This window comes from Condylura cristata, unplaced genomic scaffold, assembly GCF_000260355.1.
Source record: "Condylura cristata isolate star-nosed mole 26May11 unplaced genomic scaffold, ConCri1.0 scaffold00006, whole genome shotgun sequence".
In the NCBI taxonomy this organism is placed as follows: Eukaryota; Metazoa; Chordata; class Mammalia; order Eulipotyphla; family Talpidae; genus Condylura; species Condylura cristata.
The window spans coordinates 46,265,778-46,291,533 of NW_004567107.1; the positions used below are offsets into that span (position 1 = coordinate 46,265,778).

General features: G+C 32.8%; 1 protein-coding gene across 3 annotated transcripts in view; it reads right to left on the minus strand.

Annotated features, from left to right (window-relative positions):
• The window catches only part of PTPRD (protein tyrosine phosphatase, receptor type, D), a 1,952,036-nt gene that overhangs the window by 1,060,791 nt on the left and 865,489 nt on the right, over positions 1 to 25,756 (minus strand). For all 3 annotated transcript variants that reach the window (XM_012721366.1, XM_004677659.2, XM_004677657.2), the window contains one exon: positions 22,349 to 22,398. The gene's annotated coding sequence lies outside the window, so the exon portion shown is untranslated. The remainder of the gene's footprint in view (positions 1 to 22,348; positions 22,399 to 25,756) is intronic.

The window sequence follows — 25,756 nt, forward strand, 5'->3', positions numbered from 1 at the left end:
TTCTTACCAAGTATTTAAAGGAAATTGTTTTAAAATATTTTATTTAACGAAATTGTATATATATATATGTATGTATGTATGTATATATGTATGCATGTATGTATGTATATTTATGTATATATATACACAAATGTACAATTTCCTTATATTCATTAGCCTGGTTCACCTTACACGTAACATCATATATTACTGACTTGAATGAGAGAAAAAGTTAGTGGGCATCGATTTGTACAAATCTAAATGACCCAAGAATGGTTCCTTGAATTTAACTTCACTACATTATTGTCTTATCAGCACTAGTGCACACACATGCACTTTCATCAGACTTAGTGTAGTATCTACAGCTACCGCTCAGCAGCACTGTGGAAAGGAACACAACTTTTACCTACATGTCTTCCCCGTTTGCTTTATATTTTAGAAAAAAAGGTTAAATCCACAATCTTTCGGACTCAGTATCACACAAGGAACTATGTTCTGCATTTATAAAGTATAAAATGCACCCAAAACATACAGAAGAAAGTAAACACTGCCTATAGAATGACCTTTTCTATTACAATGTATGTGAAAAGAATACAATTTAATTATACTATCTCATATTAGTATTACTTAATGATAATGATAACAATAAAAATGCAAAAACATACCAGCAAAAAAACAAAAAAAAAACTTCAAAGGATCATTTTCTGTTTACATATAGAACAATAAATGAATAGAACTTCTGTCTCCTATCATATTTATCATTGATATCCTAAATTTAATCATTTATATGTTATCATCTATAGTAAGTGGGGACAACCTTTAGACCTCTGGAAGACTAGTAGTTGCACTCTACCCTTGAATCTTGCCCAACTGTTTGCCCATGTCTTGTCACATTGTAAATAATATTTTAAACCTGATTATCATTAATTATTCCTATTAGGGCCCCACATAAAAAGAATGGGTAGTTTTAAATATACAATTTTGTCTTTATACTTAGGAGAGCAAACAAGACCTAAAACCTTCATGTAATACACAACTAAGTGGTCAGATTAAATCTATGCCTGATACTATAATCCCAGGTAAGAAACTGAGAAAGTCAATTAAGAATTCAGAGTAGAGTGTTGCTTCAGAAATGCTCGGTGCCTTAGAATACCCCTCAGTCATAAGAAAAGACCAGAGCTACAACTGTAACCAAACCTCAGGTGAGATCTTCATTTCTACTATAGGAAAGACAAAACACTTGAATGAAAATGGACCTCATGACTATATTAATTATTTCACCTACTGCCTTAGGGGTCTTAGCTAATTTCTCGAACTCATCAACAAAGTGCTGGCAAGTAGATTATTGTGAATGTGACATACAATGTACATGACTAAAAAAAGTGACTTCCACAACACATCTGACTTCACTGCTATTGAATAAATTATGATTAATCTTAAATCATACTATCTGTGGGGAAATGGCATTTCATGAGTGGATACAGATGATAAAGCACTCAAGCAGTAAGAGAATACCTTGTTGAATTTTCCAAGCTACAGGAGGGGGAAATAGTAATGAGCTTAAGCCTTAAGTAAAAATGTCATGTCTACTACTTTCAAGAGAGGGGTCTAACAATTATTAGAATATAATAATTATTGGCAAAATGACTTTCTGTAATTTCCTAATTTCACATAAATGGCCCATCTTGCTTCTCTCCTACACATAGGTTGACTGGGAACTTCTCAGTCTCATTTGTTTCCTTTTTTCCCTTCCAAACCATAAAGTTGGATGATCAAATCTTCAAAATTAGCTCTCTCTCTCTCTCTCTCTGTATACACTTGCACACAATGACTATTTTTCACATTTCCAATTTATCAAGATTCTATTTCCTTTCAACTATCTCAATGTGTAATCTCTAACATGTATTACCAAGAAATAAACTGAAGAAATCTATTAAATTTGCTATTATATTGATAAATTGTTTCATAAAGTACAAATTTAAAGTTAGTAGCTATAACAACATTTTACTAATCTTTTTTTGCTTTGCTATTATTGTAAGCAAACAATTTAAGCTCATCTAACTCTGCTTTGATTTTTTTTTATTAAGAACGCTTTTGAACTGAAATTTTTAAAAGTTAAATATGGAAGAATCTCATGTTTTGAATAATACTGAATATGTACAAGAACCAAAAAGAAAAGCCTGGAAATTTTGTTGAACTCAATACTAAGAATGGCTGTCCTATGGTCATGAATTTATGAGGAGTTTTTTTCATTTTTTCTTTTTCTTTTACATTAAAACGTTTTCTTAATATTCCCACGCTATACCTATGAGGGTATTGGAATATTTTTAGATATAATAAAAAATAAAAATGCTTCAAATATCCACAGATATCAAGAATTATAGATATTTGATAAAGAACAGTTTTACATTTCTTTTTATCATAACATATTCCCTGAATTATATATGTTATTCATATTTTTGTGCACTTATAAAAGCAGCCAAATGTCCTTGGCAAAAACAAAACAGGAGATTAAACTTTGGCCCTGCTTGCTGGGATTTTGAAGACTTTATGTGTTGGAGCTGTCAAGGATGCAATGGAGAAAAATGAAATAAATGAAAATGACCAAATAACCCTTCTTAAACCCTTGTGTTGATGGTGTCAGCTATAGAGGGAAATCTATAATTTCATTGTTTCAGCCCTCTGATAGGACAGAGATGTCAGATGGATTTATAAATATGCTATGATAGATGCAGAATGAATAATTGAATGGCTGCCTCCTCAGCTGTGACAACTCAAATGCTAGCTCTTAGGGTTTGCCTGAATCTCTTTTTTTCTTGCATAACTTTTTCCCAGTGATTTAACCTAGGAATATTTTTTGTCTTTTCCAATACTTGTTTAAAACAATCATAAGCTAATAATAGTTATATTTATAACTATTAGCTATTATATTCATAACAAATAAAACTACTCTTTATAATTTAAAGATTAAATTCACTTATATAAATACTTGAAGAGCTGAAAAGAATTTACATATAATAATTTCTACACATGTTACCAGTGGTATATGTGAAGGTAAATTGTAATAACGCAACAGTAAAAATTGTACTTATATAAAGTCAAATGAAGTGCTCAAAATACAGGAATTAACAATGGTGTGTGAACAAAATGTATCTCAAGTATTATTTTCCTTTCACCTAACCCCATGCTTCTTAGAGAATCTAATCTCTTACAGAACATATTATGGCTTGACTAGGTTATCAGGATGCTCACTAAAAAGTCATATACACTTAGCATTTAAACTTTTAAAAGATTAACAACACCTTTGTTATTTATAGCGATTCCTTACTACTTTTATTCTGTTGATGGTACCCTATAGGTAAAGATTTTTGGAAGGGAAGCATGTTGGATATGCAGGAAATTTTGAGAACTCTCTCTCTAAGGTATCTCATTTCCTTATCACAGAGGAAGAGTCCACTGTCTTCTTAGTTTTTGTTTCTTTAATCACTCTAAGACCATCTGTTGCCCACACACACCTTCTAGCCTACATACAAAATAACATGCCTTATACCAGTTATCAAATACAGAAGCTGCAAGAAAACCAGTTATGCCCTCAAAAATGCCCATGTATCAAGTAGATATAAAAGCCATAAACTAATTAATCCAATTAGAGTATGGTTGAAGCCCATTGGGAAAATGAAATGCAACTGATTATCTGAAGACTCATTAAATACTTTACGGGGAAGTGAAGTAAATCAACAGGAGATGGGTTAAAGTATGAAAGAATAAAGATGGGTGGCTCCTTTTCCATCAATTTTGTGCTGAGGCTATAAAAGGGAGAGTTACAGGGAAGACTGAAATAGATGAGGGATAATGCTGGGGACAGAACTGCTGTGTGGCCAAGGAACAATGGGTAAGGAGAGCAGTCTGAGAGCAAATGGAACAGTATGCAGCTAGGTGTCAGGAAAAGAGGTGTGTGACTTAGGAAGAGGTCAGAATTTTATTCTGTTCACTTTAAAATTATTTTATTGGAAATGACTGATTAAAGAATTTTGAGAAAGGATTTAGTGTAAATGATATTTAGTAGACAATCGCCTGTCAACTTTTATTTGCATACCTCTGAAGTATTTGTGTTCTCAAGTAGAGCCATGATTTATCTCTTTTATCTTCAGGGGCAATAAAAATACTCACCTAGGAAGAATGCAGTTACTAAGAAGGCATGTTATGTGTAGCATATACTATTGGGTGCCTGATGAAGAACCTTTCTTAAGATAACTTGATTTTTTAAAGCTTATCCTCTTTCTCTGTGTAGTCTTCAACTTAGTAATAGGATTGATTCAGAGGGTAAATATGATTGGTATAAGTCAGCAGTAATGTGTTCTTTTAGTCTGGGACATCATATACTGTTGATCAATTAATTATGAAAGAACATTTTCTGGCAGTAGTCAGGAGGGACTTCTCAAAGTAGCTTCCTTAATCTTAAAAGACAAAAAAACAACAACAACAACAAAAAAAACTTGTTCACAGTCTTCTGCTAAGTATCTGTGTGAGAATGTGAAATCTGAAACTCAAATTTTTTTTAACTAATATGTTTACCTTTACATCATTTTGTGTCTTTTTCCATCTAAGTTGTAATCCCTGTGGTCTTCCTATCACCAAATCACCCATGTGCCATCATCATGGTCCAGGGCACCTCCTTCCCCGCACTATTTTTGATCCCATTCCCCATTCTATCCCCCCCAAATGTCTCCAGTATATAGTTGTTCATTCTTACTATTATTTTCTACCCTAGTCCTTTATACTCCTGTTATGAGTGAAACCATTTGGTAATTTTTCTTTTCTTTCTGGCTTATTTCACTAAGCATGATCTTTTCCAGCTTCATCCATGTTGCTGCAAAAGACATGTGTTTATTATTATTATTATTTTTGGTTGCTGAGTAATATTTCATTGTGCATATATACCACATCTTTTTAATACAGTCATATACTTTTGGGCATTTGGGTTGTTTCCATGTCTTTCCAATTGTGAATAAAGCAGCAATAAACATGGGAGTGAAGGTGTCTTTCTGAGTCAGTGTTTTTTTATCTTTTGAGTAGATACCTAGGAGTGGGATTGCTGGGTCATATGGAAGCTCCATGTTTAGCAGTTTGAGAAATCTCCAGACAGTGACATTTAATTACTGCTCAGTAAGTACTAAAGTATATTTGATAGAGCATATAAACCCAGTATTTTTGACATTGACCATCCATCAACAAAGAGAATATTGTATACTACATACAGCTCTGTGAGTCTTATTTCCATGGTTCTACAGGTTTTCCAACTTTCTTTGCCTTCTTTGATATTATACATGGTGTTACCATCAGATGCTATGTCTCTCAGGAAACGGATTAGAACTTATTGTAAAGTAACTTTTAACTTTCCTTTAATAGGCATCTAAAATTTTGATGGCATGGCAAAGAAGTATATAACATAGATAACTCCTCAGTTGATGACTCCTTTGTAGCTAGAGGATAATTTTAGAATGTGCATGGTGTCCCAAACTGTAAATTCTCTGCAGATATTAATTTCCCAACACTTTTTCAAGGCTTAGTTCAAACAATGTCAAGTGTGTCTTGATTTAATCATGGTATGCACAACAGAAAGTGGTATCTACTATACGGAGAGACGTACAAATGTGAAAAGACAAGCACATGGTGGGATGTTAGTTAAAATTGATTTTGCAATCTTCCTCATTTTGTTGGATACCAAATTTAAGGTAATTCATTTTTCTTAATTTACGTAATTACTCTTGATCTTTTCATCAAATTAAAAAAAAAAAGAAACATCTCCCTGCTTATCTGAATCACATGCTATATAAATTTTTGGAATTTGTTAGAATAATGAAATTTAAACAATCGGCAGTGATTTTTACAGAGTAGAGAAAGAATGAATTTCAAAGAAGAAAATGGTTCAAAAAGTAAGATTACTTTTCAAGACACATTTTAGTTTCAAGTTCAAAAAAAGGCAGTCACTAAAGATTGGTATCAAGCGATAACAGTGGCAGTTTATTAATAATCTGTCATGTAAAGCTGACATATTAGAAGCTAGATTCTGCTCAGCTTTACAATGAAATCCCATCCATTTTCTTACTACCAGAATTAAATATGTTCTGTTGAAAGGCTTTAGTAAGCTTAAATATGCTTTAAAGCTCTTTTTCTTAAATGCATTTACTGCTTCTCCTACATCTCATTATCAAGTCAAATCGACAAAAGTCTAATCTTGATTCTACCAGATATCCGTGGTGTATCAAGCAGAAAGCAAGATTACATCCACGTTTTTATAAAGGTTGGTAAGTTTTCCTTTCTACAAACAGAAACGTCTTAGTAACTAAGTTACTTGTTTTTGACACGTTGGGAGCAGAGAGAAAGTTAGAGCTAGTGTGGAAATGTATTAAAAGTTAAGCCTAAGGGATTTGCAGATGGATAATTTATTTAATCAGAATTATGTGTGAGCTAGGCAGATAGGAAGGATCTATTCAAAGGTGTAAAGAGATGATAGTCCACATGTATTCAGAGTAAAGGATTTTGGTGACACATTTAAAAAAAAAAATCACCGAATCAACCTTTCATATATATTAGGCGAAATTCCTCTAAGAACTCGCACTTCATTTTCTCTCTGCTTGTCCAACTTGGTTGTTCAGGATTATGCCATTATAAATCATTCAACATAACCTGTGTTGGCCTTAGTCTTCTAAAAAATATGTTGACTATGGATTTGGGGAAAGACTGGTTAAAAGGAATACAAGCTACTGTAGTATTCAGTACAAATATTAAGCGTTAGGTAGAGAAAGTGCAGACATCAGAGGCTTTGATTTAGAGCTTGGCATATCCATTAGGAACTCATGGATGCATGCATATATAAAATACTTTACAGTAAATAAGTTACAGCATTTGTTTTGTCACTCAGAGTTAAAGGTATTAATGACTTATGTGCTAAAATATATTTTCTTAATTCTATGATTAACGTTTTCTCAAGTGAGACTGCAGGAATTTTTGGTTTGTTTTTAAAATTTCACAATTAAAATGTAAATGTTCTTGAGATATATCACATGTGAATCCTTTTTATTCAAAATATTAATCAACAAGCAGGGATATTGCAACACATACGAGCAGATAAGTATGGATGAGAACAAGGGGGAAAAAAGGCTCCTAGGAATTCACTACTTAAACCAATGCAAGATTTTTGCCTTAAATCCTGAAAATGAAAGTATGGGTATTTTTCTCATGCCTTGGGGAAAACAACACTGGCTTGTACTAGTTAATAACTTTGTAAGGATAAGTCCTTCAGAAGTTCCAAAGAAGAATAGAAAAAGGAGTCAACCGAACTTCATTCACTTCTGAATTCAGGTAATGGGAAATGGCAATTTTAAAGTTTCATAGTTCAAGGATCAATGATTTTAAATGACTTTGTATTAACCAAAATTGGCTGATAATAATTGACTGATTTAAAGTTCCTTACCGTGTGAACATATATCACAGTTTCAGTCAAAATAAAAGTGACTTTTCTACCAAATGCTCTAAAGATCAATGTGAGTACTATCTTAGGAAGTTGAATTTGTTGTAAATATGCATACACAAACTGATAAAAGAGTGTGATGTTAAATTTGGGAAACTATTTTGAGTTTTAATGATATAATTAAGATTATAAACAACTATGTTGCCATTAACTTCTTGCTTGTAAACATGATATGGTATGTTTGTGAGACAGATGGGGTGGGTACTGGTGGCTTGTCTTTTTTTCTTAATCCTCAATGAATAATCAGTACTTTATTTTGGGGAATAATTAAAACAAAAAACTGTTAAGTCATTGCCTGAGTTGTCACATAAATAATATTTTCCCCTGTTTTATTCATCCACTCCACCACACCAGGAAGAGTGGAAGTGATATAAACTTTGAGGCTTAGTATGTTGACTATGTAAGGATAAGTCATTAATGACTTTTAATATCAGGTTTTATCCATGAAAAGTAGGTAGCAGAGAAATCTTTTGAAAATTAAAAATAATTTAATATTTTAATACTAGCATCTTATGTTTTCCTCTTGCATCTACATATTTTTCTATTTTTGCATTCCTCATTTTCTCCCAGACCTCTGCTTTTCATCTAGAACTAATATTCTTGTCAATACTATCTAAAGTATTTCCCTAAAGGTAATGTAAATAAAACTTACATCAGAAACATCCTGGAATGCTTGATTAAAATGTCTTGTTTCCACAGATTTCCCCAAGATTCAAGTTAGACATTCTGATGGCAGGACCAAAACCTTCGCTTTACCAAGCGTGCTCTGGGAAATACTGTGTGGTGCCTTTGCATACAACTTCTCTAAAGCAAGCTTACCCTGTGGATTTTAACAATTGTGTATTCTTATGTTCTAGCATCTCTTTTCTAAGTAAATCTTAATTATAACTGGCAGGCAATTTTCTAAAATTTGACAGAAAATAAGAGATACCATTGGGCAATGGAATTAATTTTACTTAGCCACAGCCTGGACACAGTTGATGGTATGAAGACTTTACCCATCACAGCATTTACAGGCATCTATGGTTGACTCTGCTTTATCTGACTTCTGGTCTATATTGTGAATTTTCGGTGTTCTTTCCCACTAAGCATGAATAAATGCACTGCTTTTTTTCACATATCTAATTAATTCATAATTTCAGGAGTAAAAAATAGCCTATTATCGTCTAACAATTAAAATGGATAAGGTCTACAATTAAGAAAAGTTTAACACTATTCTTTTAAAATTTAAGCCTTGTTGACAGTATAGTTATACATACAGAAACATAGTTATATTTGGTTGAATTTGTGAATTTGATTATTTCCCTTTGCACAGATTTATTATAAACTTTTCTTAGGAATGTGCCCAGTGGCTTTAAGTCTCAGAAAAAGAAATGTCTCCATTCTGCATACAGGAACCTGTTGCCTAAGTGTAAAGTCAGTCTTTGCAGATACAAATATACTGTTTCAACAAGATTGGCAACTTGTCATTGTTTTCATTAGCAAGGTAAAAGTTAAATCCTGCACTGTCTTCCTGTATCATCAGCACAAATTTAGGTCTGGACAACTAAAAACTAGAAGCCCCTTAACAACAATTACATTATTCATGCCAATGACTCCATGGCACTACCTATGTAAACTAAATTCAAACTTGTATTTATTGAAATAGCTCTGACCGAGTAAAGTATGGCAGGATGCTTGAGAGTTCAAATCCTCACTTTGATTATCCACAAACTCTTTGTCTAGCTATCATGAATACTTTACTTTCAGAGATTGTTATTGTCATAGATGAATGGTAAAACTGTTCATAATAATACATTTAAGAGGATATATTTGATATAAAAGTGACTTATTTCAAACTAAAAATTCTGTTAGTGGATGAAAAACACATACACACAGTCCAGTACTATAAAGACAATATTTGAAGGTTATATTATAATATTATCTAGGTCTTCAGTTATGCACTTATGTTCTCTAGTTACATATTTTATAATAATGAACGGAAAATGCTTTGCTAAGTAGTCCTTTTAGATCTCGTTTTGTTCCAGGAAAATCTGCTCAGCTGACTGGAAGAAATATTGCCTTTAACTTCCCAGTTTTCCATTATCAAGAAATTTAAGTTAGTTTGGAATATCTTGGTAAGCAAAGGACAATACAGCCTTTTAGAACACAATGAGTGAATTAATTTCTTTGTAATGTAGTTTCAGCAAGTAACATTGATTATATAATTAGACCATTCCTGAATTAAAGTTAAAGGTCATATGAAGTTCATAAAAGAACTCTTCTCTACTCTTCTCATTATTCTGGTAATGGGTACTCCAGAATGCGCTGGACCATTTACAGATGTGCTTTTTGGTTGTCAATCCTGTCTGTGAGCATCAAATAGCTAAACCTATACCATTCTAAAATTAGACAGGTGATTACTACTTGCCCTTACACTATGTTCCACTTTTATTCTCAGATGATTCTGTTGCATATATAGTGGTGTCATGGAATGCTTTTATTTTCAAATTACGGATGTTTTGTACATGTAAACATATATATTCCTAAATATGTTTTCAGATTTCTTTGCTAGCATAAATTATACTATTTCAAAACTAAATTAAAAGACGATGTTATCTGTCAGTTAACATTACAATATAACAATATAACAATAGTAACACCCAAAGGTCTTAAAATTAATTCAGATGTTTATTTTTACTTTGTTTTTATTCTTTATTTGATACAAAAACATGTAGATGATATTCATTTTTTTTTTACTTTACACAAATACTTCAGGGAATTTATATATGTAATAACAACATTTTAACTTTTATCAGTAGCTAAGAAATGACACGCCCATGTAAGCAATTACCATGCAATTAAAAATGTAAGCACAGCGCCATATCTATCTATATATTCAACATATCAATTTGGCAAAATACTTATTTCACAAAAATTCTGAAAATGGTCAATGAATTGTCAAGCGTTCAATGACTCTCTCCTGGACAAAACTAATGTTATTTTGCTATTGTTGTTACCATTTTATTTGGTATTAAATAACCATTTAGATACTTCCATAAAAAACCTTCAGTTGAGAAATGACTAGCGTACAGCAGAGAGTATACAAGGAATACATCTCTCAGCTTGGATTTTAATATAGGCCCTCTGTCTTGATAAACTACTTCTTGTCTTTAATTTTTCTGATAATACTCATGGATCTGATTTAAAATAATACTCTCAAAGACATGAATTCCCAATGCACATTTTCAGTTCTATGTAACAAGGCATCATTTCCACACATCTAAGTAAGTCCCTTTGATTCTTGTAATAATTCTCAACACAGTCTCTTCTACTCATGTGCACTTTTAATTGCCTTGATATTTGTGACTCTGAATATTACAGTACTTAAAAGCAGATATTTGAATACTATGTATATTTTAACTGATAACATTTATGTGAATAAAAAGCAAAACTATTTACATGTATAACTCAATCTGTATGTAATGGTTTCCAGTTTCTTAGGTACTGGAAACATTCATTTACCAAGCTAACTTTTACTATTATATTCTCTTTCTTCATCATCTCCCTAAAATGGGAAAGGAGAACTTTTAACTTTCTTTGAGCAATAAATTACACTACTGTATTTTTCTTTTTTCAAAAGGCTACTCATTTACTTTTATAATTAAAAATTCAGTACTAGAATTTTGGAGTGAATTTTTTTTCATTTTTATAAACACAATGAGAACAAATATATACAGAACATCGCTTCAAAATATCATGTACTGCTTATTGAGGAGATGTTACATAGGTTGTTAAAATAGATAATTTGGTTCTATAACAAATTGTTTTGGTAAACTCCCTAATGGACTTATCCTGACTTTGTTCACTCAGTATTCCATAAGGGAAATACCCAGGTGGAAGGGGATCTAAATCTTTGACAATTTTCATTTTAATTCATTTTCTATCTCATTTCCATTGTGAGTATAAGTGGTTCTCACCACTTATACTGGGCTATAAACTTGGTTCAACTTTCTAGGCTATAAATACCCTGGCACATCCCATGAGTGCAGGAAAACTATCCAAGTCAAAAACTTTTCCCAGAATAGTTAGAAAATATTTGGAGAGAAATGGAAAAAACAAAAGGGGGGGGGGAGAAGGGTCAATCAGAAGTATTTGGACTATTTATAGAATACAACATACTGAACTACCAACCACCAAAGACAGGATAGGTTGTTCCTCCATATGTTATTATCAAAATGTCTTTCTATCTACCTCTAAAGCAGAAAAAATTCTATTCATGTAGTTATCTTTGGAAGAAATAGCATGTTTAATAATCCTAGCATAGAGTAAACCTTTATTTTCATGGAGAATCCATATTATACTCGCAGAAGAATCCAGTGTTTATCATATACCCAGAAGTCTCTTATTTTTTTATACAAATAGATGTAGGATCATAAAATTATAGAACACAAAAAACTTAGAAGTAATGTTGTCCCATCATCACATATTATAAATGATCAAGTGAAAGCCAGAAAGCTATGCTCCCTGAAAATCTTACTAGATGGAAACATTCCCCTTATCTGCCTCCAGTATCTAGAAAATATCATATTCTTTCTATAAAAGACATATTTTGGGCTCTTCCGGGTGTCACAATGGGTTAAAGTACCACATTATGAAGCTCTCTGTAGACACTGCAGCAAGAGTTCGACCCCAGCCTGGGAGCTGACCCACATGGTGTAGCAGACCTCTCCTGACCTGCCTGCTGCTTCCCTCAGCAGTGCACTCTGTCAGTCTATCTGCTGTGCTCCCCACTCTGTCTCTGGTGAATCCTCTCACCCACCACACCTCTGGCCTGTACCCCAGCTCTATAAACATAAAGAAATAAAATTTTTTTAAAAATACCTCAAATTTTACAACCACCAGGAAAATGCTCTTCTAGACTCCTGTAGGCTTTTATTTATATCCTAGGCTCTCCTACAGTATTTGCCTCATATTCACCGATCAGCCATTATGCCTCTCCTTGGTTGTGAAGCCATGAGCAAGGTTTTTTTTTTTTTTTTTAAGATTTATTTATTTATGCACAGAGAACTGGGGTAATAGGCCAGAGATGCAGGGACAGTGAGAGGAATCATCAGAGAGAGAGTGGGGAGCAAAAAAGGCAGATTGATGGAGTATACTGCTGAGGGGAGCAACAGGCAGTACAGGAAAGGTCTGCTGCACCATGTGGATCAACTCCAGGGCCTGGGATAGAACTGGCAGTGAAGTGGTTGCTGCTAGCTTGCAAGGCTGCATCCTAACCCTTGTGCCACCAGGGAGGGCCACCTTGAGCAAGATTTATACATTCTCCTTTTCTCAGTTATACTGTGGAAGCAATAGTTCCTTTCTTTCAGGGATAGTGTAATGATAGCTCTAAAGGATTTAATATATTGCCTGTCATATTTTACACTTCAGTAGATCATACCATTGTTACTGGGTTGATTGGTAATTTTTTATTTTTGTCTTGGTGCTATCCCTTTCTGCCAATTTATCATGGGCAAGTTATAGGCTAATTCCCATTTCTCCAACTATCTTGAAAACATCTGAAGGAAATATGTTTTGCTTATTCACTTCTTTTAAGAGTATGCTTAATTCACAGGTGCTGTGGTGGTGGGAGAGCTATGGGGACTATCTACATGTCCCCATATTTACATGAGTGCTATTTACATGTCCTCCCCCTTCACTATTTGGACAGCTCAGAATGAGCTGCTAACCAATCTAAGCCCCAGAGATTTGCACTAGGTTTTATGCAGTTTACTTTGAGTAAGTCTATGTTAAACACATTAGAGGAAGAATATTTATCCAAGCTTGGTCTCTGATGAAATCATTTATTCACTCTTCATGAAGGTAAAATGTCTTCTAAATTTATGTATATAGTGTTTTTTTTTTTAATAATTGACCGATACTTTATGACATGTATCATGTACTTGCACACTATTTAACTTTGGGATTACACTTTGACTCCTCCAGCCAACCCTGTACATACTTCCCTCACTCTCCACCAACACTCCCCCCATTCCAAATTCTTCCCTTATTCCTCGTCCATGCCCACTTTTTCCTTCCTACATCCAGGGTATTTTTCCCATGTCAAAGGTTTCCTTTTACTGCTTTTTGCTTGTATATGCTTTTGGTTAGTTTTAATCAAGATTATTTCTGGAAGGTTTGTGAAAATTTGACATTAGTTGGGCCATTTCTAAAGTGAAGCTAGGCAGCCATCAAAGAGAAACTGCATTACCTCTCCCATTTGAACTGGATCAAAGACCTTTGGTCTGGATCAAAATCAATTAAAAAAAAAAAAAGCCAAGCAAACAACTGCTTGAGCACATGTCCAAATCAAGAGGACTGATAATTATGGACTTTTTGCCAGAGGATAGAATCAATAACCACTTATGTATAGCCTAACTAGTTTAAGTTTGTTAACACAATTAACTCTCCTTAAAGATAAAGCCTTGACCAAGCCAGTGCTTTTGTTCTGTGTGTCTTTAGCAAAGTCAGTTTTTGGTTTTACTAGAGAAATTCCATATTAACTGTGTCCTTTAGTTTTTCAAGAAGAAAATCAATTCTTCTCAAATACATTGGATTGCATTCTTAATTTATATTCTGATGCTATGGGCTGACCTGAATATTTTGTAGTTATCTCTCTATTTCATATGTTGGCAAATACTCTACAGTAGTATTCAAAATAATTTTTCATGGTTAGTCTTTTAAGTAACATTTTACCTGTAATGTCTGAAAGTTGCACTGGAACAACCAATTTCTTTATCTGTAATATGTTTAAGAACTATGGAAATTAAAAAATAAAAATATTTTGCATAATTTGAAGTAAATAATTCCACTATACTGATTAGATTACATAAAATTATATTTAAATATAGTTCATAGATGTTATTTTCAATTAAAAATGAAAAATGATAATTATCAATATTCATAATGATAAATATTTACTATTATTACAAATAGCTCACTATAAACTAGTGCCATCTTGAATAGATTAATATTATAGTGGACATAGATTCTATGAACATTAAAAATCAATCATATTGGGCCCTCCCTGGTGGTGCAGCGGGTTAAAAGCACAGCACTGAGAATCTAAACCCACTTCCGCATGAGTTCGATTCCCGCCTGCCCTGGAGGAGATCCACATGGCGTGGCAGACCTCTCCTGACCCGCCCGCTGCTCCCCTCAGCAGTGTACTTCCTCGATCTGTCTGTTCTGCTCCCCACTCTGTCTCTGGTGAATCCTCTCACCCACCACACCTCTGGCCTGTACCCCAGTTCTGTATACATAAAAAAATAAATCTTTTAAAAAAATGAGAACGGGGCCCTCCCTGGTGGTGCAGCGGGTTAAAAGCACAGCACTGAGAATCTAAACCCACTTCCGCATGAGTTCGATTCCCGCCTGCCCTGGAGGAGATCCACATGGCGTGGCAGACCTCTCCTGACCCGCCCGCTGCTCCCCTCAGCAGTGTACTTCCTCGATCTGTCTGTTCTGCTCCCCACTCTGTCTCTGGTGAAGCCTCTCACCGCCCCTGAGCCTCTGGCCTGTACCCCAGTTCTGTATGCACAAATAAATAAATCTTTAAAAAAAAAGATTTATTTAAAAAAAAAAATCTCCACTGAAGACTAGAACGTCTTCATTCCCTAGTAAAAGATGTCCAGTGCTAATGATTTGTTCAGTTTTCATACATATTACTGAATTACTAAAAGGGAGGAAATGACAGTGGGTAGGTGGATCCCAAATATGCTGCTTCAAGATGTAGTCAATTTCTCTATCTCTCACATACACACACACACACACACAGAACAGACACATCAGACACACACCATATCCTATAAATATCCAATACAATAGAAATATCAACAGAATAGTAATTACTAAATCTGTTAAAAGTTGCTATATATTTTGGAGTCATGCTATATTTTCTGTAATCTCCATCTTTCCCCACTGTCCAATTTCCTTTTAAAATGAGATTATTGTCTATCTAAAAGCAGTTGCCAAAAGGACTATTATATCAACTAAATTTTAATGTTAAACTTGTGATAATTTACTTAATGGATCAAAAGGGCCAAAAGGTGCATCACCTTATTTTCAGCAGATAAAACATCAACTTAAATTAAAATATGTTCACCTCTTTAAATTTAAAGCATACGGAACACCATTTATTTTTAAACTTATTTCAAGACAACAAAATGTTCACAATGACATTATCTTTTAACACCCCAGATTGAAGAAACAATAGTTAAAATTAATGAATATTCTAGAGTGCTTTATTTATTTTTAAAAGATTTAATTTATGTACAGAAGAACTGGGGTGTAGTCCAGAAATGCAGAGAGGTAAGAGGATTTACCAGACAGAGCAGGGAGCAGAACAGTTTCATGTAGTGAAATACACTGCTGAAGAGAGCAGCTGGCCAGACAGCTGGCCAGAAGAGAGGTCTGCTGAGCATGTTTGTTATGTCCCTGGCCAGGGATCTAACTCAGGCCATCGTGGTGATAGTGCTGAGACTAAACTCCCTATACCACCAGGGAGGACCCTACAACATTTTACATTAAAGGGAATATTTCCTTCATTTTAAAAATAACTATATATTGAATTAAACTTTCTATTTGGTTAACTATGTAATAATAGATTTCAAGCAAATGAAGAAGCTACTTTTTAAAACCTGCTTAAAAACTCAATTTATATTATCAATGGGTATTTGAAGTCTTATTTTCCTTGCTTTTGCCATATCATAATTCTTCACTTATTCATGGAAATCATGACTTCTAACTTGGCTAAAGAGGAACTCTTTGAGAAGTTGTATGACTCAACATCATTTATTTTCATTAATGTATCTTAATGATGGCTAAGTATCCTATGCCAGTTTCAAGGTTACAGTCATGGATATGCAGAACGAAAAATCACATCCCTTAGAGGTGATGATTTCATGATTGCCTTTTCCTTGAAAGGCAGTATTCACATTATCTCTATTACATAATGAGAAAGTATCAAGCTTTACTTAAATATCAGTGGATCTAAACTAAATATAAACATATCTAGTTTAGACTCTTTAGCTACAATGTGTCAGAATACAGGTTAAAGTGTGGTACATTGTAGATGTTCATAAATAATGACTAATTCATGTTTTTAAATAAGTGCAATAAGGCTAAGGCAGAATTGATGAAACATTTCAGACAACTTTAGGATGGTTAGCCCTACCTTCACAGATAAGCGGACATAAGGAAAGTCAAGAAAGTTTTGACTTTATCAAGTTTTAAACTTTATCAAAGAAGGTAGATAAGACATTATATACCTACTAAACGATCTTATCAATTTTCTTTGATAAACTACCAAAATGAAGATGCTTTAAAATTTAACAAAATGAAAGTTTTTCTTTTCATTTCTCTTTTATTAATTTGTCTCAAGTCAAGAGATGTGATTTTTTAGAGAATATAATGGTGATGACAAAGGTTTACAGAAATCTTTCACCTTCTACTTACTTCAGTGAACTTCTCCCACACTTGTCTATTTTCTCTTGTTTTTGGTCATGAGACGTTAAAATTACAAATTCTTTGCTCATTTCCTATTTTCTCACTTGTTTCTTCAAAAAATATGCATCTATTGTCTTTCCTTTTACATAATGATCAGACCTCACTATAACTCAATTTTAAAATTATAATACTTTAGAAATCTGTAGAATTATTTGTTCTCAATCTTATTCCATAGAAGACTAATGTTACCATATATCCTTACAGCTTCAAGTTACATACATGTTTTCAAAGATCAACTCATGAAAATTGCTTAAAATAAATAGGCTATCCAGGCTTGAATAAAACCTCAGAATCTCCTGCAGTTCTTATTTCCTGCTCCTAATTTGTTTTTCATTTGGAGTAACAAGGCAAATAACACTGAGTAGAAAGAGATAAGATGTTACACTCCTGTTACTAAATGGATTTAGTGAGTCTGTTCCTGGAATCTGTTTCCCACCTCCACCTTGATGACTCATTTCCTTACTGTATTGCTCAAATCTAACAATCATGTTTATTGTCTCTTTTTCTCTCATTCTTCAGACCTAACCATTTCAGTCACTTTGGTTTCAGCTCCAGTATAGGTTGCAAATCCATCTCACTGATTCATTTGTGGTTCAAGTAATAATATATCTCTCTCCAAATTCTGCAACTCTTCCTCCTAAATGCTTTTCCCATTTCCAGCCTTACTTCACATTACTTCATTTTCTACAAAGCACTCATCTTAAAGCATACATGGATTATCATAAATTTTGTTTAAAATATTCTGGGTCTCCTAATGGTATTTACAATAAAATTCAATATCCTTATCAGGGCCTACAAGGTTTAAATCCTCTAATACCCCCTCACTTTACATAATAAGCTCTCGCTACGCTAGCATTATTTTAGTTATTTGAACATGCCAAGTTTCCCTTTTTGGTAGTACCCAGTGATCTCTTTAATTGCACATGTGGTGAACTCTGCCTTTAAATATCAACTCCTGTCCCAATTAATCTTTATTTTCTTTGCAACTTACATAAAAATTGAGATTTATTTTGCTTGTTTTCTTCTCATTAGATCCATTATGAGATCAATATGTCATAATAAAAACAGTATTTCATTAAGCATTGTCTGTTCCATAATTATAGTGTAAGTTAGCTATTTTCCTAGCACATATTAAGATCTTCATGAATATCTGTTAATGACACAGTTGTAGAGAAAGGATAGTAGGGAGGGAAAGGGATAGAGAGAGGAAAGAATGCTAAGAAAGGGGACAGAAGAGGAGGAAAGGGAAGGTTCTACAGGAGATTTATTTGAGGACACAAATGTCAGCACAAGAACTGGAACTTCTCTGTTTCACATACAAGTGATTTTCTGCACCACTTAACTTTAGAGAATGTCTGCTATTGCCATATATTTATAAGGCACTAGAAAATGTTTTTTTACAGGAGGAAAATAAGCAAACATAGAACTTCAATATGTTAATGAAATAAATGTAAAATTGAACAAGAACTTCAAAAAAAGGCTATTTTGTGTATCCAATAACACTACCGTCAAATTCAATCTTCACTGATATTACCAAGACTATTATTTTTTTCTAATTGCATTTTGACCTGTTCAGAGTACTGCTATAAATTATAATTTTATTGTATACTTCAATCTTTTGATTTTGATTCAAATTATGTGTAACTTTCACGTGTTTATAATTCTTTACTTTCTACCACTTTCCTATATGCAGATGTTAACTACATAATTTTGAACTTCATTTTTCACCAAGCCTCCACCTCTGTAAAAAATGAAGTAAAATATATTTAAATGTCATCAATTTCCTGTATCTGTAATCTCATCAACTGATTTTTACCTTTAACTATCATTTTCTTTCAGGGATATCTTTATTATTTAAACTATGCACTACTTATCTATATAACCTGCGCTGTATTTTACAGATAAATCCACTATTTAGTCACTTGAAAGGCTCCTAGGAGGATCACACTTATCCATGCTACACCAGACCAAAGAACCAATATTCAAGACACTGTTCTGTTACCCATTTTCTCCTCCTCCGTCAATGTGACACAGATATTGGTAATTTAGTAAAAGTGCAAATCACTTAGTTGGCTTTTAATTAGAACAACCTATTTGATCATCTTTGGCAACTTAAACAAACACAAAATTCTAAAATAAACAAAACACATCTGATAAAATCCCATACTTTCCAAATACATGAAATTAAATATATTTTATTTCAAGAATTTGAATTTGTAAGCCATTTTCTCATAATTTCCAATATTTTATAGATAGGACAATACTAATTATCAAAAATATGATAGAAATCTATTGTTTGAGTGACTCTGAAGCCTATTCAACAACATCGAATAATCCAGTATGTCTAAATTTGATATGTGTATACTGTACTAAACTATCACTTGAAAATATTAAATACCACTGTTTCCTTGCATCCCTCAAATATTCCATCTACTACAGAAAAAACTGAATGCATTTACATCAAGATTATTATTTCAAGAAGAAAAAAACATGCAATTCAAAATGCTTATATAATAGAACAATAGAAGCTGTGGTAAACATAACCCATTTGCATAATCGACTCAAGTTTTTAATGAAGAATAATACTGATTCATATCAGGAGCAAAATCCCATTATTTTGAAGGAATATTATAGATAGGTAGGTACATACATACATATAAACACATTCATACATACATATATTAATTAGAAGGGAAACAAAATCTCAATGAAGAGCATACTGTACTGAATGTGTACTGTAATGAATTCTGTAGTTAAGACTTATGGCTATATTTATCATGGCTGCTATATGCCTATGGAAATTATTAAACAACATTTGCAAAGACACTATATACTTTGTAATAATGTATTTGAATGCGTATAGGTTAGACTAGTACTCTGAAATTTTAAGTGATTTTGTAGAGTATCTTGCAGAATTTTGGTTCACTTAACATAAAATGGAAATAATTTTTGATATATTTATAGTGAAAATCAAATATTAAGTTTCTTATGTTACTGAATATTTCAAAATTATGGTTACATAAGTGATGGAGGTATGTGAAACATAATGGACAAAGCATAAATATAAATTAACTTCCATAATATTATAAAATATATTAAATTATTAAATAAACTATCAGTGCCTTCATATTTATGCATATTTCTACTTTATATTAAATATTAAAAATATACAGGAAAATTATTAGTATAATGAAAAACTGTCTTGCTCTCTACCTTTAATACACAGTGCAATAACATAAGTCGAAATCTTTAAAAATTGGAAAGCAGTATTAATGTTTAAAGAATAGATTTATAAGAGAAGCTACATGAAATTATTTTAGCACCATGGCAAAAGCAAATACTTCTTAAGTGGGACACAAAAAGATCTAATCATGTAAGAAACAAATCTAATAAACTAGCATCATCTAAGAAATTCTGTTTATTGAAAGACACCAACATGAGAGTAATGAGAAATTTCAATGAATGGTTTAATATACAATATAAATATCTGGGGGTGTGCTGGTAAATGTTTAACACCCACCTACCTCTCCAGATGAAAAACACAGAGGCCTGGTTTTTAGTGTTTGCCAATATATACATTGTAAATACTCCTACCAAGCAGTTTTCAAAATTGTAGACACTGAGTTAACTCCTGTAAATTAGTTTGAGCCAGCTTCAACACGCCACTGCAGTTACACGCGAGAACGCAATAGCCATTATAGGTCACATAAAAACAAAGAAGAGAGTCTAGAGTGGGGAAAGGCCAAAAGTGCATCAGGTGACACAGCAAAATAGATTATCCACATCATAGTTATGATAATAACTATGACAATTAATAATAAAACAATAATAAAACAATTGCTTGATATCAGTCGTCTCAAACTAAAGTATCCCTTTACTCAAAACAGAAGAGCTAAAATAGAAGGAAATAAATCCCATAAATTTGTGAGTGTATGGGACACCTAAACTGTCCCCACACTTTGGCAAACTGTCAGTATTGGTCAAAGTATTGGTCAAAGAAGAACACTGCACATTCTGTATACTCAAATAAACACACACACACACACACACACACACACACATATATATATATACATTCCCTAAAGAGCATGTTCCAGATGCCCATGTGATCATTATTCACAGGGATGAGGATTTGGTACACTACTGACACAGCTGAATACTACACAACAATAAGCGAGCTACACTACAAACAATTTCACAAATTTAATACAGTCATATTTACTGGGGGATTCCATATAGAAAATTTTATAAAGAAAGCAAAGCATCTGCACCTCTGGAAGTCCAGAAAGTGTTTTGTTTCTGTGGTTATAGTCACCAGAGAAGAGTAAAAGCTGTGTGTATATGGGGGGAGGAATTCAAATAGACCACACTGTAAGATTTTAAATACATAAAATTGTCATGTGCATCCAAAGAACTTTTTTACACTGAAGTTATGTCAGGTTTTAAATGTATGTGAGTAATGGTATATGGGTGACAATCCACTGAAGCTGTACTAAAGGCAAGAGCAATTTTTTTTCTAAATGTGTGTGTATACATACATACATAGTTCCTACCTTTGTGTTTCCAGGGATATTACTTTCACAAAAACATAAAATGCATGATGCAGATGTCCCAAGTATTTACTATTACATATAAACCTCATGATAACTCTTTATCTTCATCAATGTTAAAGCAATGATTAAAATTATAGTATTATAAATATTAGCTTCACAACATAAATTTTAGTTACTTTCATTTTATAATAATTACAAGGATGAACAAGATATCCATTTTTAAGAAATGTAGTTGGATACATTTAGTCAACTGATCAATGAATCAATAAAGCCCAATATCACTTTAGAAGTCATTGTTTCCATAGCTACACATTTCACTTTCAACTCTTTTCTAAAGCTCTCAGCTCATAGGTGAGCTGAATTTTGATAAATCTTTTGGTGATAAAATAAATGTTAGATTCAATAACTAATTGTTTCTACTCATTGGCATCAAACAGAACACACTGTAAGATTTTAAATACATAAAATTATCATGTGCATCCAAAGAACTTTTTTTCAGTGATATAAATCTTTACCATTATGAATGTCTTCAAATTCATTAAAAGCTATCAAAACTATATAAAATCCTATACCATCATCACCCAGGAAATAAACATTTTAATAGAATATGCATTTTCTCCTGCAATTAAACAGTATGATAAAGTGTCAGGTGACTATTAAAATTCAAATTTACTGTATCAGTGTATTTACAGGACACTAACAAGAATGTGTAATAAAGGAAAAATATTTGAAATTGTATATATTACTAACTTACCAGAAGCTCACAGGTTAGGAACTCAAAGAAAAAGTTCACCACCCTGAGACCTAAAAGAGCAATAGAAAATATTCTTTTATTAGTATTGATGTTACATTTTAGTTTAAGCTCCATAAAATTTTAGTGACAAAGTATTATGAAACTTTTATTGCATGAATGATATTGTACATACAATTTGACAATTTGGAATGCAGCATTTTTCTGAAGTAGCACTGTACCTATTCAGCTCACACCAAACTACTGTGACTTAATCTAATTTGTATTCTATAAAGGAGGGAGAGATTTTTCATTCTATAATTCCTATAGGACTATTGGTGATAGAAATATTTGAAACTAATTATATTTTTTGCATTTATGATTTTATAGAACCTTAACAGTTATATCCATTTAACACAGTCAATAATACATCTATCTATCTGTCTATCTATGTATACATATACAATTATACATAGGTACACACTGATGCACAAATGCAGTGAGCATTTAAAAGCCTTTATCAGTTCTTTGTTGTAATCATTAGATAACAGTCCCCATAGAATACTTACCATTTTATTTTACATTTGTTTTTGTGTTATTTGTATTAGGCAAAATTGTCACATCTGTGTGTATGATTTAGAGGTAAATCAATCTCATCTCTTCAGATACATGTTACGACAACACACATCACCATAGCATCCATAATCCTCCACATATCCACTGGGTCCCTTTCTTCTTTGTTCCCTACTCACACTCTACTTTTCTAATATTCTCAATTCTATGGTCAAAATTTTAAGTATTGTTTTGGTTTGACTATCTTCACTCCTTGTTTCTACACCCCACATAGTATCAATAGAGTGAAATCATCTGGTATTTTCTTTCTCCTTTTTACTTATTTCACTTCATGTAATCTCTTCTCGTCCTATCCAGATTGTTACAAAAGGCAAAAAAATCAATTTTAAATAAGTAGTATTTTGTCAGATGTACCTAAAAACACAAAACACACACAAGCACACACATATGCTTTATAATCTTCACCTATTTATCTTACAAAATTAAATCAGGAAGAAATAGTACACAAAAACATATTAATTGAAAGCAAGAAATGTAAATAGTAATCAAAAGCCCCCCAAACAAAAATATTCAGAAAGACAATTTCACTAGTGAATTCTATAAATTTTTAAAAGATGACCTAATATGTTTTTAGTACTTAACTTATATATATATATATGTTTTTTAATACTTTATACACACACACACACACATATATCACTGTTCATTTTTTTACAATATTTGCTTTCTGTTCTCTGCATAAAATTTCCACCACCAGTAAATCATTGCCATAGACCCTTGTGATCTTCCCTCCACTGTTTTGACCCCTCTCCTGCAGAATGTTTCTGATTTAAAGTTGCCTGTTAATTTGCCTTTTTATTTATTATTGTTATTTTTTACTGATCCCTTATTTTATTACCCTATATTCCTCTCATAAGTGAAACCATATGATAGTTTTTATTTTTCCTTCTGACTTATTTCACTGGGTATGATCCCATCCAGCTCATCCATGTTGCTGTGAACGGCATGAGTTTATTACATCTTCTTGACCCAGTCATCCTTTTTTGGACATTTGGGTTGTTTCCATGTCTTATTATAAACAGTTGCAATAAACATGTAGGCACATGTATCCATTTTTACTAATGTTTTTGTGTCTACGGGTAGATTCCTATGAGTGGAATTGCTGGGTCGTATGATAGGCTCCATTTTTAGTGGTTTGAGCAACTTCTACACACTTTCCACAGTGGGTGGACTATTCTGCATTCCCACCAGCACTCTACCCTATTGTGAGAGAGCATTGTTAGAGAGTTATTTTGCTAAACAAGCAAAAAAGAAACTCTTGAGGTATGAAGTAAAATGTTTGCAATATCCGGCCCTCCCTGGTGCCGCAGCAGGCTAAAGCACAGCACTAAGAAGCTAAAGCCACTTCCACGTGAGTTCAATCCCCGCCTGCCCCGGAGGTGACCACATGGCGCGGCAGACCTCTCCTGACCGGCCCGCTGCTCCCCTTAGCAGTGTACTTCGTTGATCTGCCTGTTCTGCTCCCCACTCTGTGTCTGGTGAAGCCTCTCACCCTCCGCATCTCTGGCCTGTACCCCAGTTCTGTATGAATAAATCTTTAAAAAAAAATGTTTGCAATATCCTTCTGATGAATAATAAAAGTTAAAAAAATAATCACTTATGTGTAAAAGTTCATATTAAAATATACTGCTCTATTCTGCAAATTGAGATTCATCATTTTCCACAATGAACACTCAGACTTTCTTAATCAAAGTCACTGGCTAATTAGTGGCAATAACCTGACATTCTCTGGTACTCACTTCATTTTGCTTTACTGCAAGTAATAACACTGATGCATGTGTTTTGTTCTTAGGAGATATGGTTTACTGTTCTTTCACAGATGTCACCCATAGATGCTTTTTTTTTTTTTTTAACAAATTCTCTATTTGTATGTATTTGAATGTATTGCGATCTGAACACTCTAAAAACCCAAAAGAGGAACTATAGTGAATTCCACCTTGCTTTTTCTTAATCAAGAAATATGATAAGTTAAATTTTTGGCACATGTTAAAAAGTTCAATTAGCATTCATCTGATTTAATAATAACCTCGATGGGTTAAACTTCCTAGAAACACAAATAAAAAGTAATTTCTATTCCATTTGACTATTGAATACTTAATCATTTGATGTTATAATGCAGTAATTGTCATTTCTTATAGCACTATCATATACCACGTTACTACTGGAGGCATAACACCACATATTTGCCGGATTAAACTGATGCTTTAACTGAGTAATAGAATTTAATGTTGAGAAACTAGGATGAGATGGAATTTTAAAATAATTTGGAAAAAAAAGTTTTAAAACATTTTAAATTATAACTTTAAGTAACTAATTGTGAATAATTTAAAAGACAGTTTATGGGGTTTTACCCCACAGAGATTAGCAACGGATACATAGTACTGTGTTAGGATTTCTACACTTTATCTCAAGTATCTTTAACTGATACTCAATTATTTGAGTATTATTATATTCACATTTTCAGATAAGAAGTTGAAAGTTAAACACTGCCTTAATAAACTCTAAAAAGTCTTTCTTACTACTGAGATTAAGGATTCAAAGTTCAAACCAGTCATAATTAAATTCAAATCTCACTTAAGTCATGTACTGGGATAGGGAAGTATTAATAGACAACATTTATTGAATATACCATATGTCAAGCACATATATATACATTTTCTCTCTATCAATTCATTTATTTTCACAATTGCCTCCCTGCTTTATAGATGGACAAACCTAAGGAAGATGTCCTTTACAGATTTTTTAAAAATTAATTTATTTATCCATACAGAGCTGGGGTACAGGCCAGAGGTACAGGGG